General features: G+C 47.6%; 1 protein-coding gene across 2 annotated transcripts in view; it reads right to left on the reverse strand.

Annotated features, from left to right (window-relative positions):
* Window positions 1-762, reverse strand: part of LOC149343882 (diuretic hormone receptor-like) — a 193861-nt gene extending 193099 nt beyond the window's left edge. For both annotated transcript variants that reach the window (XM_089546094.1, XM_089546093.1), the window contains exon 1: window positions 472-762. The gene's annotated coding sequence lies outside the window, so the exon portion shown is untranslated. The remainder of the gene's footprint in view (window positions 1-471) is intronic.
* Between the last annotated feature and the right edge of the window lie 12847 nt (window positions 763-13609).

A 13609-nucleotide genomic window follows, 5' to 3' on the forward strand; every position in this document is an offset into this window, starting at 1 on the left:
CTGACGCAAGTTTTGCCGCCCTCACAGCTCGGTAGCCGAGTTAGGCAATCAAATAAACAAACTAGTGTTTCGCACCTAGAAGCCATAGCCTTTTAGCCTGCGAACAGTGTGAGGCAAGTTTCATAACTGCATTCATTTTGGATGCAGTGGGACGAATGCAGCAGAAGCAAAACATTGGTCACAGCGGCAGTACTCAGGCACAGAAGAAGATAGTAAATCATAGCAAGACAGTAAATCATAGCGAGATGATATCCTTAATTAAACTGGCGCGCGTAGTGTGGTTGGTCTCTGAACAAGGCACAAAGCGCAACAGGTAGCCGACAAGTTGATCGAAGGATCTAACGAGGCTCCCCAGTGTAAGCGTGCATTCCGTTTTGACCACATGCTCAGGATGACTGCAAACTTTCAGCTTCGTGTTCTTCTCGTGGCTCAATAAAACCTAGAATAGAATCAACTTGTGGCTGTATTTACCTTTCCACAGGGCGTAGCGAAGCAACGGCAGCCCACGCCGAAAGAAAGCCGACCACAGTCCGAGAAGAATGAACTGCAAACGAGCACAAGAAGTCCAGAGGGTCGTCGCAGTGAGCTTCGCGCACGGACCACACAAGAGCCGATGTTCAGAGAGCGAGAGCGCCGTCAAACAGACACGCACGAGCGGAAGCGCGGGCGAACGATTCGAACCGGGGACGACCACCTATTGAGTGAGAGAGAGCTGCGGGCACACACGCTCCGACACGCGGCCTTTTACCGATTGATCCGAGGCCGTGCCGTCCCGCGTGCTCCATCCACTCTACTTGCGCGGCTGTGCGTAGCGCCGGAATGCCTGACGCCGCCTGGGGGGCGCGATCGGAACTACGCGCATATTCTGTCCCATGTCGGAACAGTCGCCGGCGTCACGCTCACCGGAGTTGCGATGAGGAAGCAACTAACTTTAACCCTTTTGTTTTTTTTTGTGCTCTTGAAGTTTCGCAAGGAACGCACGCTTAATTTGGGTTCCATAAGGGGGAACCGAAATATCTATCTTCGATGTGAGCCAATATAATTTTTCTGTAATTTGAGGCAGTTCCAATGTTTTAGTGCTCAAGCTAACGAGTGCTAGGCGGTCGCAGGTAATACGAAGAAGAATTCAAGCATGGTGTCAAGCTTCTTCCTTCCTGGCGGCAACTGCAAAGCGCAGCCAAGCTCAAATTTAAAAAATAAGAAAACGATAGAGATGTCCAATGAAGTTAATATAAAGGGGGTTAAGAAAAAGTGTTGCTGCTATTACCGAAAATATTAAGATAATTATTTTTATAATCACAAGCCGGAATGAAATACCAGTAAAAGAACAATTTGATGGCTTTCTGCAAAACTTTCAAGGAACGTTATATCACTGTGTTCCACGTCTGTTCAAGCGTTGTTGAGATCTCAGCTAGATGACACGTGTTTTAAACGTCGAAAGAATACTAAGAATATGACTTGCGAAATTAAAAGACCTCGAATATAAAAATGAACGACCTAGCATTACCATTTTTTGCTAGCCGAAGTTATTTGCTCAAATAATTTCTGTCAGGTTTCACTTACAGCCCCGATACTTCAGGCCATGTGAGTAAATGTCCATTAGGTACGCCTACTGCGTGATGAATGCCATTTAAATTCCATGAAAGCACTGTCTGAAGTTTGCGCTGTGGGTTTTCTGTTGTAAAACTGCGTTGTGTAATGCCTGCTATCAGCCACAAACGTCACATATGTGATAAATATTCTTGTTTATTTCGTACCAAAAGTTTCTTTTTTTTTCAAGGGGTTCCGGAGAAATATCTTCGTTGTTAATTGTTCACGTGAGCCCTTTATTGTGGCGTGGATTAAAAACCGAAAAACCCTTCTTCAGCGTGACAAAATACCCAACCTGACAGGTGATTTAATTCAGTTTTACTACTGCATACAGAGTTTATTAAGGAGTCATTTCAACATTCTGTATTGTAAGCTGTAGGACTGCGCTTGTTTAAGATAGCTCACTGCATAAAGCACTCAAAGGAGAACAGCTATCGATATATTTGCTCATCGTTATGCACCTCAGTTAAGCTGATGAAAATAAACAACTCGTGTTGTCTTCAAGCATAACCTGTATTATTTATGGAACGGTATGGCTCTATGGAGATAGTAGCATCGCAGATTGAAGATCGGGCAGAAGCTTCACGTTCACTGCCAGCGTAGCCACGCAGGCGATGTAACATGACGTCATCCATTCCATTTCCTCATACCAGCTGCCGTACTTGTCATGAGATACCTCTAACGGACCACCGCTGTGGTGATATGCAGACAAGGCGCTCTACGTTCGGTACGATGAGATATGTTTTCTGTCTCATGTGGGAAACTAGCAAAAGGCGGGTGCATCCGACTACTCGCGGTACCAGCTGGCGGAAGAAGTGGTGGCTGCGGCTAAGGCACGCGTCGAGCACCTGTACCCCAGAATAGCACCCTGGATTCCCGGAAGCCAAAGCGCCCCGCTCCAGTCCTCGAGAAGCTTTCGAACGTTGCTAAACTTTATAGCTGTTCACAGGAATCTGCTCAAATAAAATTAGTAACACTTGAGGTGAATAGCATCGAATGGCCCAACCATTTTATGTAGAAGAAACAAGCACCCTGGAGATATGCCAGGAGCGAACATGCACGAGAAATAGGGTGCGATTTTGTTATGCCAGTCCTGAAGGGCCACAAAATCTATCGTAAGGGTGTATGGTTGTCCCAGAACATCTCAACCCGCCGCGGTGGCTCAGTGGTTACGGCGCTCGGATACTGACCCGAAAGACGCGGCGCGGGTTCGATCACGGCCGAGGCGGCTGAATTTCGATGAAGGCGAAATTCTAGAGGCCCGTGTGCTGTGCGATGTCAGTGCACACAAAAGAACTCCAGGTGGTCAAAATTTCCGGAGCCCTTCACTACGGCGTCCCTCACAGCCTGAGTTCTTTGGGACGTTAAACCCCAATAAACCAAACCAAACCAGAACATGTCAAAATTAAATCGAGGAGAAAATTATCAATTTAAGCGACGATACCATGATAAACGCCGCAACAACCCATTTCACAGAAATCCTGGTCTAATTCACCAAAGTAGGGTACCATGTGTTCTTATTGACGATGTCGAGTTCACCGAGGGAACCTTGTTGAGGAATATCATCGAATTGGCCAAGCACCCTGCAGATACTCTAGGAGTGAACATGCACGCGAAATGGGGCGATATTTTGTTGTGACATTCCTGAAGGCCCAAGATGTCCATCATAAATTCGCACGGTTGTCCCAGAACATCACACAATTAAATTGAGGAGCAAAATTATGAATTTTAGCAGCCCGACAACGATAAAAATTGCACCAATCTATTTCACAGAAATCCTGGTCTAATTCACAAAAGTAAGGTACTATAGGTTCCTCTTGACGACGTTGAGTTCAACGGAGTTTCCTTGCTGAGGTTAGCTACAAGAGCTGCCGTGTATGGGTACTGGTCGCCTTCGGTTCATTGGTATGAGATAAACTTCGGAAGGTTTTCGTAGAAATGCTCATAACTAAGAACCGAAGCTGAACAAGAAAAATGCGACTTCAGCTTCATTTATTTTCATAAAAGACAGCTGAGGTATCACAATTCTGTTTGAAACTATTATTTCCGAGGCCCTGACGACTTACTCCCAAACCTCGTTTAGTAGGGGTAATACTTTCGCGGAAGCTTATTTTAGTCTTCATTGTAGGCTCTACAAGCGTAATGAACATGTTTATTTCATGCGTTTTTTCTAAAGGTCAAGAGTTTCAAAAGTAAAAGTTCGAAATTAAATGACAATCTCAAATGATAGCTGAAATTGAAGTTTCAGCTATCATTCAGTTGACTTTGTTCAACTCTGAATGAGAAAAATGAGGCATGGAAGCCGCTCAAGCGGTTATGTAATTACAGGTATCCATGGCGGCTTCCTCATTTATGCCAGTAAGCAAACGATTTTTGGGCTCGAGCTGTACTCGTAACTTCACCATAAGTCTCAGATATGTTAAAAATCCTATGTGTGTCGTCTCTTTTCGTCTACTTTACACGCAAGAATGCTGGGACCGCATTACTGCGAATCAACTTACTACAAAACTCGCGCGGTAACAGCGGCGTGCGACTTGGCTGGGGAATTTGTGTAGTTTTATTATAGTACCTCAACAGATGGCTTCCAGCTCGACTCTTCAGCCTACCACTCTGATTCTAACTCCGGCCAGCCGTGAACGCGGATAGGTGGTCTAAGTTTGTAGCCGCCTGAAGGCAAAAAACAAAAAGAAAAGAGCAGCTGCAGCACAAATTCAGATCAATATTGTGCCGATAGATACAAATTTGACGCCTGCAAACTTTCTGGTTGGAGTACAGCAAGATGGATAGTAGAGCTTGAAAGCGCAGTGAGCGCTTCCTTGTCAAAGGCACAATACAACTGCACTGAACACTCCATAATTGTTTGTATCTACCCAAACACTGTCGTTGTAGTGCATGAACGTAAGCGAGCTGACTCTCCTGACACCTTAGCCGTGAACATGTGCAAGCTGCTTTTAGGCTCAGCTGAAGGCGGTTGCCGGAGAACAGGAGGATAGTTTTGAGTTCCTGTTTTATCATGCCGACAAGTGAACCATTTAATAAGGGCTCGAAGCTGAAGGTTTATTCTTGTCGTTATAATTTGTTGCAATGGTTTATATCCTTTCACGTATGGGGCAGAAATGATTGCTCAATATCTTACTGTCTACGGTACTGCAAATAACGGAGCGGGTGTTTTGTGATTCGAGATATCCGCAAGCACATGAAACGGCCTTTTTTTGCACACACCAGTCAAGCAACCAATTTCCACGCTTGTGCACGATTCGTCGAACGAACAGCATATGGTTGTCTTCAGTCTTTGTGCAAACCATTCGCCGTCTGTAGAGCACTCATACAACACCCCCTTGGTTTGGATAAGCAAAGTTTATGCGGTGAAGGCTTCGCAGGCTTACGTCAGACTTGCGTAGGAAGCAAGGTACACAATGTTGAGTTTGAAAACTTGCGAAACTTTGAGTCTAACCGAACATGGAGAGAGTCTGGCAGACAGGCCTGCGAGACTGGAAGCTGCGCGCCTAGTCGGCAGCTGGAGTTCACTTCGTTGCTTATCGCAGCCATTTATACTTTCTCCTCCCATTGCCACGTGCGCTCTAACCATCGAGCTGCCGCGGCGATGTAATTTTTTAGCGTGGCTGCTTGGTCAAATACGCATGTCTGTTTTCCCAGCACCACCATCATTATCAGCCTAGCTTCGTACTTTGCAGGAGGAAATCCTCCCCATATCAACTTATTTAATCCAGCCCAGCTACGATCTCCTTATCTTCGTTAAGGTTATGATCTTATCTGTCCACCTCATACTCTGCCAATCTCTGTAATGCTTGCCTTCTTTTCGAATCTAGTGCGTTACCCCCAGGGATCATGAGTTATATCCTGAATGGGCCTGTCTCATTCGTTTGTCTCGGCCTTAGCGATGGTACCTTTAATTCACGTTTGTACCCTGAACCACCCTCTTCTTTGCACACTGAGCTGAGTACTAAACCAGCTAATTGATCTGATTGAAAGTGTTCGTCGAATTGTCGCAAAGTAGGTACTGAGTGAACATTAGGAAAGGATACTGAAGTGGAGATGAACAAATAGGGTAGCATATTCTACAAGCCTCAGCCACCAATGAAGCAGGCTAAGCCGAGATGGCTCCACGCTCACGGCGGGCTACTTGAATGGACGAACACCTCTTGACCGGTGCCGAATTGTGATAGGTCACCGGTGCAAGAGCGGTTTTCCATATCTGTGATAATGTGTGCGCGATGTTTTCTTCGCATGTAGATGTAAATGGTTTCTGGACGCTGCAATTTCTGGTACATATCCTATCCTTTCTTCCCCTCCGCATCTAATCCGCTTTCCCTTTTATTTTTGCCGTTTCCAGAACATGCATGATAATACGTCGCCGCGGCCGACATCCAGCTCTTCGTTCCGGTGTTTTTGTTTTGTGGCATTATCAGTATGGTTATCTTTCGGTGAGAAAGTAGTGATTTATCTGTCCTGGCGAAGCCTAACCCTCCCCCCCCCCCCTTTTCATCCCGTGCCCTTGCGGATCGGGACACCCTTAGATGTTTGCACATGCGGGCACCACCAACAAATATGCATATTCATATACTAGGCTCCATTTACATTCGGCCTCCTAACTTCCACGCATCATAATCAAACCATTCGTCCCACCGTCAGCCTCTAAAGGCCTTCCACCTACCACACACCTTGCACCTTCCAGAAGCTTTCACCAACCAGGAACCTACACAGCTCCAAAATGAAAAAGTGACGGCAAAATCAAATTCAAAACGAAATGGGAGGGTGGTCCGTGTGAAAGCTAAACGTACAACCAATACTGCTAGCGCTGATTTGTTGCATGACACCCTATGATCGTCTCTGCATTTGACAAAAGCAATTGGAGTACGCTTAAGCTTCGCCTCTAAGAATAGAACGCCACAGCAGGCCAGAACACTGCCAGGGAATCCACGGAACATCATCGCACGTTCTGCGCGTCGCCCTTAAGACATCAAGACTGGGACCGAAGAGAGATGGAAATAATTTGGGTGCTGGCACAGTCGAGGAACAGGCGAAACGAGTTGGCGCACAGTATAGCTCGAGGTTATGTCAGCCGAGCAGTTAGCTGGGTAAAGACCTCAAATTTTACGAGAGATGCTTTCATATCCTTTCACGAATACACCAATCAGGGAAAGGAGGATCTATCCGCCGCCAGACAAAAACCTCGAGAAAAGCCAAGAGGTACCGTGGCGTCGGCTCCAGACGCGAGCTTTCTTTAGCCCGTCTAGACTCGCACGTATGTATACAACGCAATACAATACGACTTGCAAACAATGCGGCGATATATCTGGATACGACTACATTCTACGGAGCTGCAAAAAAGCGCCGCCGCCACCAGCGGACCTACTACCAGTCCCTTCTCTGGAGCGGTGGGAGGCTACACTGGCGAGCTCAGACCCGTTGAAGTAAGTCTCTGCCACTGAGTGGGCTCGCAAGGTCGCCGAGAGCCTTGGGCTCGAACCCATCTAGTATAGTGCCCACTAGGGCTCAGTGCTGGCAATAAACGTTTTCCACTCCATTGCCCGTTGTAAAAACTTTAGAAGAAACGCATTTTTGAGGAAAGGAAATGGCTCAGTAATTCCCTCGCATCTCGGCGGCCACCCGAACCGCACCGTAAGGGAAGGGAGGAATGTAGGAGTGAAAGAAGAGAGAAAGGGGTGCAGTAAAGAAGAAAGTGAAAATTGGATTTGAGGAAAGGAAATGACGTTGTAGCTCACTCACGTATCTCGGCGGACATTGAGCCTGAGGACATCATCATCATAACCCGCAACCACCGATTATAGGTCGCCGGATCGAATTCCTGCCGCAAGCAAGGCTCTAACTTAAGTAGTAAGTTTATGCCGCACGAAACGCTGACGGTTTGGTTTGGCTTGGTTTCTGGGGTTTAACTTGATGACGCCCTAGTGAAGGGCTCCGTAAATTTCGACCACCTCCGGTTCCTTAACGTGCACTGTCATAGCACAGTACACGGGCCTCTAGAATTTCGCCTCCATTGAAATTCGACCGCCGCGGCCGGGATCGAACCGCTAAATCGTATGACACCATCCCGAACATACTGTAGAAAAAGGTTACCATGATACGATTTTTTCCTACGCTTGGTGCTCGCAACTACAACTACTACTGGAACGAAGACCACGGTTTTTCGACCGAACGAGCTCTATACGCTGTCGCGTAATGCCATTGCCTTCGCATAGGCGCAAACAGCACAGGCTGAACTCAAAACTTCGGCGTTTTGGAATTGTTTCATGTTCACCCTCCCGTTCTGATCACGAACTACACTGCACAACGTTCGACAGACCTCTGCAGTTGGAACAACCGCGGCAAGTGGGTCGAGCGCCAACATGTCGCGAAACCAGGGGAACAGCAATGCATCCGCACGTCAGACCTTCTAATGTTAAAGTGTAAAAGAGATGTTACCCTTTCAGGGAAAAACAAAATTCATCGGCAGTTTTCGGCTCCCAGATACGCAGATGCCGATGAAATTGAAGTATTGCTAATCTAAGCATACTTGTTTAAACTAAGTTAACACGAACTGTTGTAAAATTAATGTTGTTAAGGAGATATTCTTAGTAAAGAGCAGTAGTTAACCGGATGTTCTAACGTTTATGGTAATTTACTACCATTAGCTGTTTCCATGTGTGCAGCAGCGCACAAAAAAAGAAACCCACCCAGCCATAGTTCAACCTGCCTTCAGTGGCAATCAGCTGGCCGCCTACCCCCCCCCCCCCCCCAAAAAAAAAAAAAAAACTGAAATACGCAGCGCACATAGGCACGACTTCTACGGCGGGACCCTGTTGTACATGCCTTGCATTCGTGCGTTGACGACGGGGCGCGTTTTGAACGACAACGCTGACGACTATGGCGGCGATGTGCACGGCGGCAATCACGGCACTTCGTCCGAAGCAGCTGTTGGCGCTGGCTCCGCAAAAAGCGAGCGCGTTTCGAACTTCTGTAGCCGATGTGACTGCGAAGTGTAATTCTAGTGCGCACCAAACACCCAGAGTGCCAGTCCAGTCTCGGGTTTCTTTGGTAGCATAATTTTGATTTTCACTCTGCTGCTTCCATGTGGCGTCTCCGCAAGACTGCGCCGAAGCCGCTCGGTACTATTCGACCCATTTCGTATACTGAAGCCGTCATTGGCTGCAGGCATTTACAGTAGAGGTAGCTGCATGGCGCTCTTGTTCATTTCTCCAGCCCAGACAGCTGCTCGGGGCGGAGGGTGACCCACTTTCCTGAAGGTGCTAGATGTTAAAGTTGGAGCAACGCCCATATGTGCAGAAAAGAAGCTGGAGACTTAAGATGCTTGAAACCTTATCCCTCGCACTGCGAATTTGGCTGCTGCGCAAGAAAACGAGAGCAGCGCCATTCAGACAGCTCTCGTTGAATTTGTAGCAGCCAGCACCGGCTTTAGCGCAGGAACCAGGTCCATAGCCCCGACCGACAGCGGCACATTCGTGTTGCGACACCACCGGGAAGGACGGGCATATAAAGAAAATGTAATGCGATGAATCCAACCGGAGGTATCACCAGCAAGCTGGGCAAACTGTGCAGTGCCATTAACGTGACGCTGCACAGTCCCGGCGGCTACAAAAGTGCGAAACACACATGGCGGCAACACGCTAACAGTTGCTTCGTTGGAAGCACCGCAAAGCCTCACCAGAACCGTCAGCGTTGTCGTTCAAAATGCGTCACTTCTACGGCGGGCGAATCTAAGGCATGTGGAGCAGTGTGAGCGTCCCGCCTGCGCGCCTGCGAATTTACCCTTCACTGGAGCCAAGCTAGGACCTACTGATCACTGTTTTTAAACTGGATGCGTGCTCCATTTATTTAATCTTGTACAGTTTTGTGAAAAGTATACAGCCCAAAGGATTTTGTTCCAAGCTGTGTAACGGGGCTCTTATGTGCATTTGACAGTCCTAAGCTTGAGAGCGTTGAGGGCATAAGTTCCCCCGCCTAAGTGAGATTAGGGTCCCTGAGTATGCAAGAGGTCCCTGAGTATGCAGGGCTCAGAAGCAGACCCCTTGGGCCGTATACTTTTGACAAAGACTGTCCGTCTGCTGAGAATTTGGAAAACCTTAATTTCCTCACCTACTCCTTTTTTCGCATGTCGGCCGATAGGACTTCGCTAAAGCTGAAATAAACAATGAGCGATAGATTGCATCTTCCTTCACACATAACTGCAGCGTGAAAACCACGAACACACAAGGAAATAAGGAAGGAACGCTTACAGACACGCACAATCGGGTGTCCGTGTCACGGCAACGAATGTCGCGTCTGTACGTGTTCCTGGATTTCACGCTGCTGTTTTCTCTCAAGAAAGCTACCAGCCTGTCCGAAAGCTTGTTTTATAGATTGCTTCCTAAATGCTGGGTCCTTTATTAAGTGCACGAGAAGCTTACCTGGAAGCGATGGTTGGCGGCGGCTCACTTCGTTTTTTTTTTTTTTCAAGCGCACACGCACTCAATGGACGATGCGGAAGTGGACGCAGTCAGCGCACTTGTTTTTGCACGGCCAGATGTTGTATTGGTATGATCCGCCCATCTGGGTAAAACGCTGCCCTGCAGAGTAGAGAATCAGCGGAAAAAATTAATCCTCACCGAGTCCAGTGCATGCTACGGGAAATAGAGACCAGTGACAAGCGCTCGGGTCGTTGGCCCCATAATGCGTCTCCCAGTTCCAGACTGCAGGGCAGTGCCCGTAGAAAATTTGTTCTTTTGGCGTTTCCGTGGTTGAGAAACATTTGTTTGTGATATTTCCTTCTCCCAGTTAAAACACTACAGACCCACGCAGCCGTATGCATCTACAAAAACCATACATTTAATGATGCTGCAAACCTCATACGGGTCACAGACGATTACAGCAAAGCAATAATTGCGTCCACCCCTGCAAACACGCTGAAAAAGAGTACAAACTTTCCCCCACAGGGCACGCAGTGGTCAGTTTAGAAGTTCAGGGCACCAGTCAAAGACTGCTTTGCATGGCGTGGACTTAAGCTCATGGCTGCGTGCGCGGTCTGAGTGCACATCGAGTTGCCCGAGTGGTCGCTGAACGTTGAAATGATCGTAAATAGTTCACGTGACAAAAACTGATGCCATAAGAAGGAGATTTGAACGACAAGTCAGATGTGCAGACTGGGGTAAAGACAATAAAACATCTTCATCGTCGCGCACTGATCCAGGTGTTACGAAATGTCCCATCAATGCTTTGCGAAACGTTGGTGTTCGTGTGCACAGTTGCTAGAGAAAGTTGAAACAAACGGATTACTTGCAATATCAGGGACTAACATGCTGCTCCGCAGGGTAAGCGCCGTAGACAAGGTGTAGCGCAGAGCAGACGAGCACACTATGGCGGATTCAGATATGTATTTTCGAATCACGGAATTGGTCAGCGCTTTTTTTGTATACAAGAACTTCGTTTGAACCGCGGGATTTTCAATTTGTTCGGTAACCTGCTCCTCATTCACTCCGAGATGTACAGCTACCAAAAGATTATGTTTGCTTTACAACTCTGCGAGCACAGATCGGCGCGGTTGATGTGTTCCCCTATCCGAGGTTTTTGTTACAATCATTGTAATGAAGGTCTGCATGTTTCGCTGCTGAAATCGCGTTTCTTGACTCAACATTCAATTTCACCACCCTCCGAGACGTTCCAACAAGAGTCTGATTAATATGCATATATGCTTTTGTTAGGCGTCCGGCCATTAGAGAGCGCAGTAGCGCCGCGCAAACGCATTGCGAGCGGTTTTGAAGCCTGTATTCAAACATTACAACAGGGGTATCATTACCTACTTTTGTCTCCAGACTGACAGCGATGCTTTAACATCCTGCAGCTATTCTTGGGCCTTAGTCAAGACGCGTCTGCCCGCAGTATCGATAAAACGTGGGACGATTACGCATCGACGCCTTCGGCTGTTTTTTTTTTGTTTCTGTAAGGCCCTGAATATATTTTTTACTCAAGAGTTATTTCAAGGCGGAAAAAGAAATATGCAAACTGAAAGGCACACAATTACCATGGAGAAAAATAAAATTCTGAGTGAAATATAAAATTGCAGGCTTTCAGGTGCATGCTTTTTCCAAGTGAAAAACAAGCATACCACAAGGGGCTACACATATATAGGAGTCCTTTCGGATAAGTACGGATAATGTAAACATATCGCACAAATATATGGAAACGTATACGCGACCGACCACTTTTCTAGAGCGAACAAACAGCGACGTGGAATAACTCGAAAAGTGCAATACGAAACATCGCCAGGGCTGGGTAAGGGTAGAATACCGCCCAGACGCTCAATTTTTTATGCCAAAGGAACTGAACCCGAAGTTATATTCAAAGAAATTGACATGGAAATCAAATAAGTTTTGGTATTCTCCACCTGCACCATTCTAAACGTGGGTGGGCAGATATGCTGCCTCGAGATCAGACTCCCATTTCATCACACACACCGCAAACGGAAATATTGAGGCATACCACATGGGTTGCTGCGGAGGAAATGCCGTACCATTTTTTTTTACTCGCAATTTTTTTTTTAATTATGATTCTGTTCCAATACAGATTTCACTCCACTTCTGATTCTGTTTTCATTCCAGTCGTAGTCCATTTCTGTTTGCATTCGCTTTTGCTGACTCATTCTTACCCCTTTTCAACCTTACTGAGCCTCTCTTAATCCGACGCCTCCCTCTTCTTCCCTAAAAGAGGCGAAGGGAGAGAGGGAATGGTTGGCAGGCGGAATATTCACACAGATGCCGCCGACGCTGAACAGTTTTCGCCTCAATGGCCTTCTAATTGTTATCACATTAAAAAAGTAAGAAATTACGCATTAGGAACCCCCCCCCCCCCCCCCCCCCCGTGTTTTCTTGTACTCCTGGCGCAAAAAAACGGCGGCAATATCTGCACCGTACTCCTGCCCGCCCCCGTGAATGCGTCTGTTCCGAGTAGAAATAAAAAAAAACTGGTTTTGATTAAAGGAAATTGCGCAGTAAATGTCATCTCCGTGGGCATCCGAACCGCGCCGAAAGTAAAGAAATAGAGGAAGGAAACAAGAAAGAGGTGCCGTAGTACAGGGCTCCGGAAAAATTTCGACCACCTGGTGGTGGCGGTAAAAAACTTTTTAATACTCAGAGTTTGGGGGTGAGAAGACCCCCTGCTACAGGGTCGGTATCCTTTGCCCGAGACACTGCACGACGAGGCACCGTCTCGCGCCCGCTTTACTAGAGCCCTAGGGGCTCCAGTGTAGCGCAGTTGAGGAGGGCAGTCCCCGATAACTCTCGGGGGGCGGGGGGGGGGGGGACAGGGGGAGAGGGGGAAGGAGAGGATTCTGAGTTCATGCTCACACCATGTGAAAGATATCGCAGATCTCTCCACAGTGCGGGCAGCGCCCATCTGTGTTCGGATCAAAGTGATTTCCTATGGCAGAACAGAGAGGAGTTCCTGTCTGCAGGCGCCGCAGAGTTGGCTCCTCCGCCTTACTCAGCCCCTTGGCATATGCCGGGTAGAGGCGGTGGCTGTCGCAGTAATGAATTAAGATTTCGCGGAACTGCAGAAGCGGTTTATGAGCTTCTGAGCTAGGAGAGCTCGGATGAGGAGCCCGATGTGTGAGCGCTCGGGCGGCCGCATCAGTGACCTCCTCACCTCGTGGACCCTTGTGGCCAGTATCCAGATTACCTTTGGGCGAGTTTGATCGGTGGAAGCCCGTCTTAGAATTTGGGAGGCAAGAGGTGATATTTTCGCTGCAAGATAGTGTTCACAGTCCCGGCGGGAGTCAGTGATATTCGTTCTCGGTTTTGGATCGGCGGCAGAGAGAGCTATTGTAACTTCCTCCGCTCGCGTTGAATTTGGGGTCCGAAAAGATGGCCCATCAACATCAATTCCCCGATGGACTACGGCAGCCGTGTAAAATCCCGCGGGCGACGGCCCTGTGATGTCTACGTAGTAGACTTCCTCTTTAGATCCATATTTCCTCTCAAGCGCGAGAACCCGCGCTTGTCTTCTG

The sequence above is a fragment of the Amblyomma mixtum genome, chromosome 5 (assembly GCF_055824585.1).
Source record: "Amblyomma mixtum isolate Tamu chromosome 5, ASM5582458v1, whole genome shotgun sequence".
Taxonomy (NCBI): Eukaryota; Metazoa; Arthropoda; class Arachnida; order Ixodida; family Ixodidae; genus Amblyomma; species Amblyomma mixtum.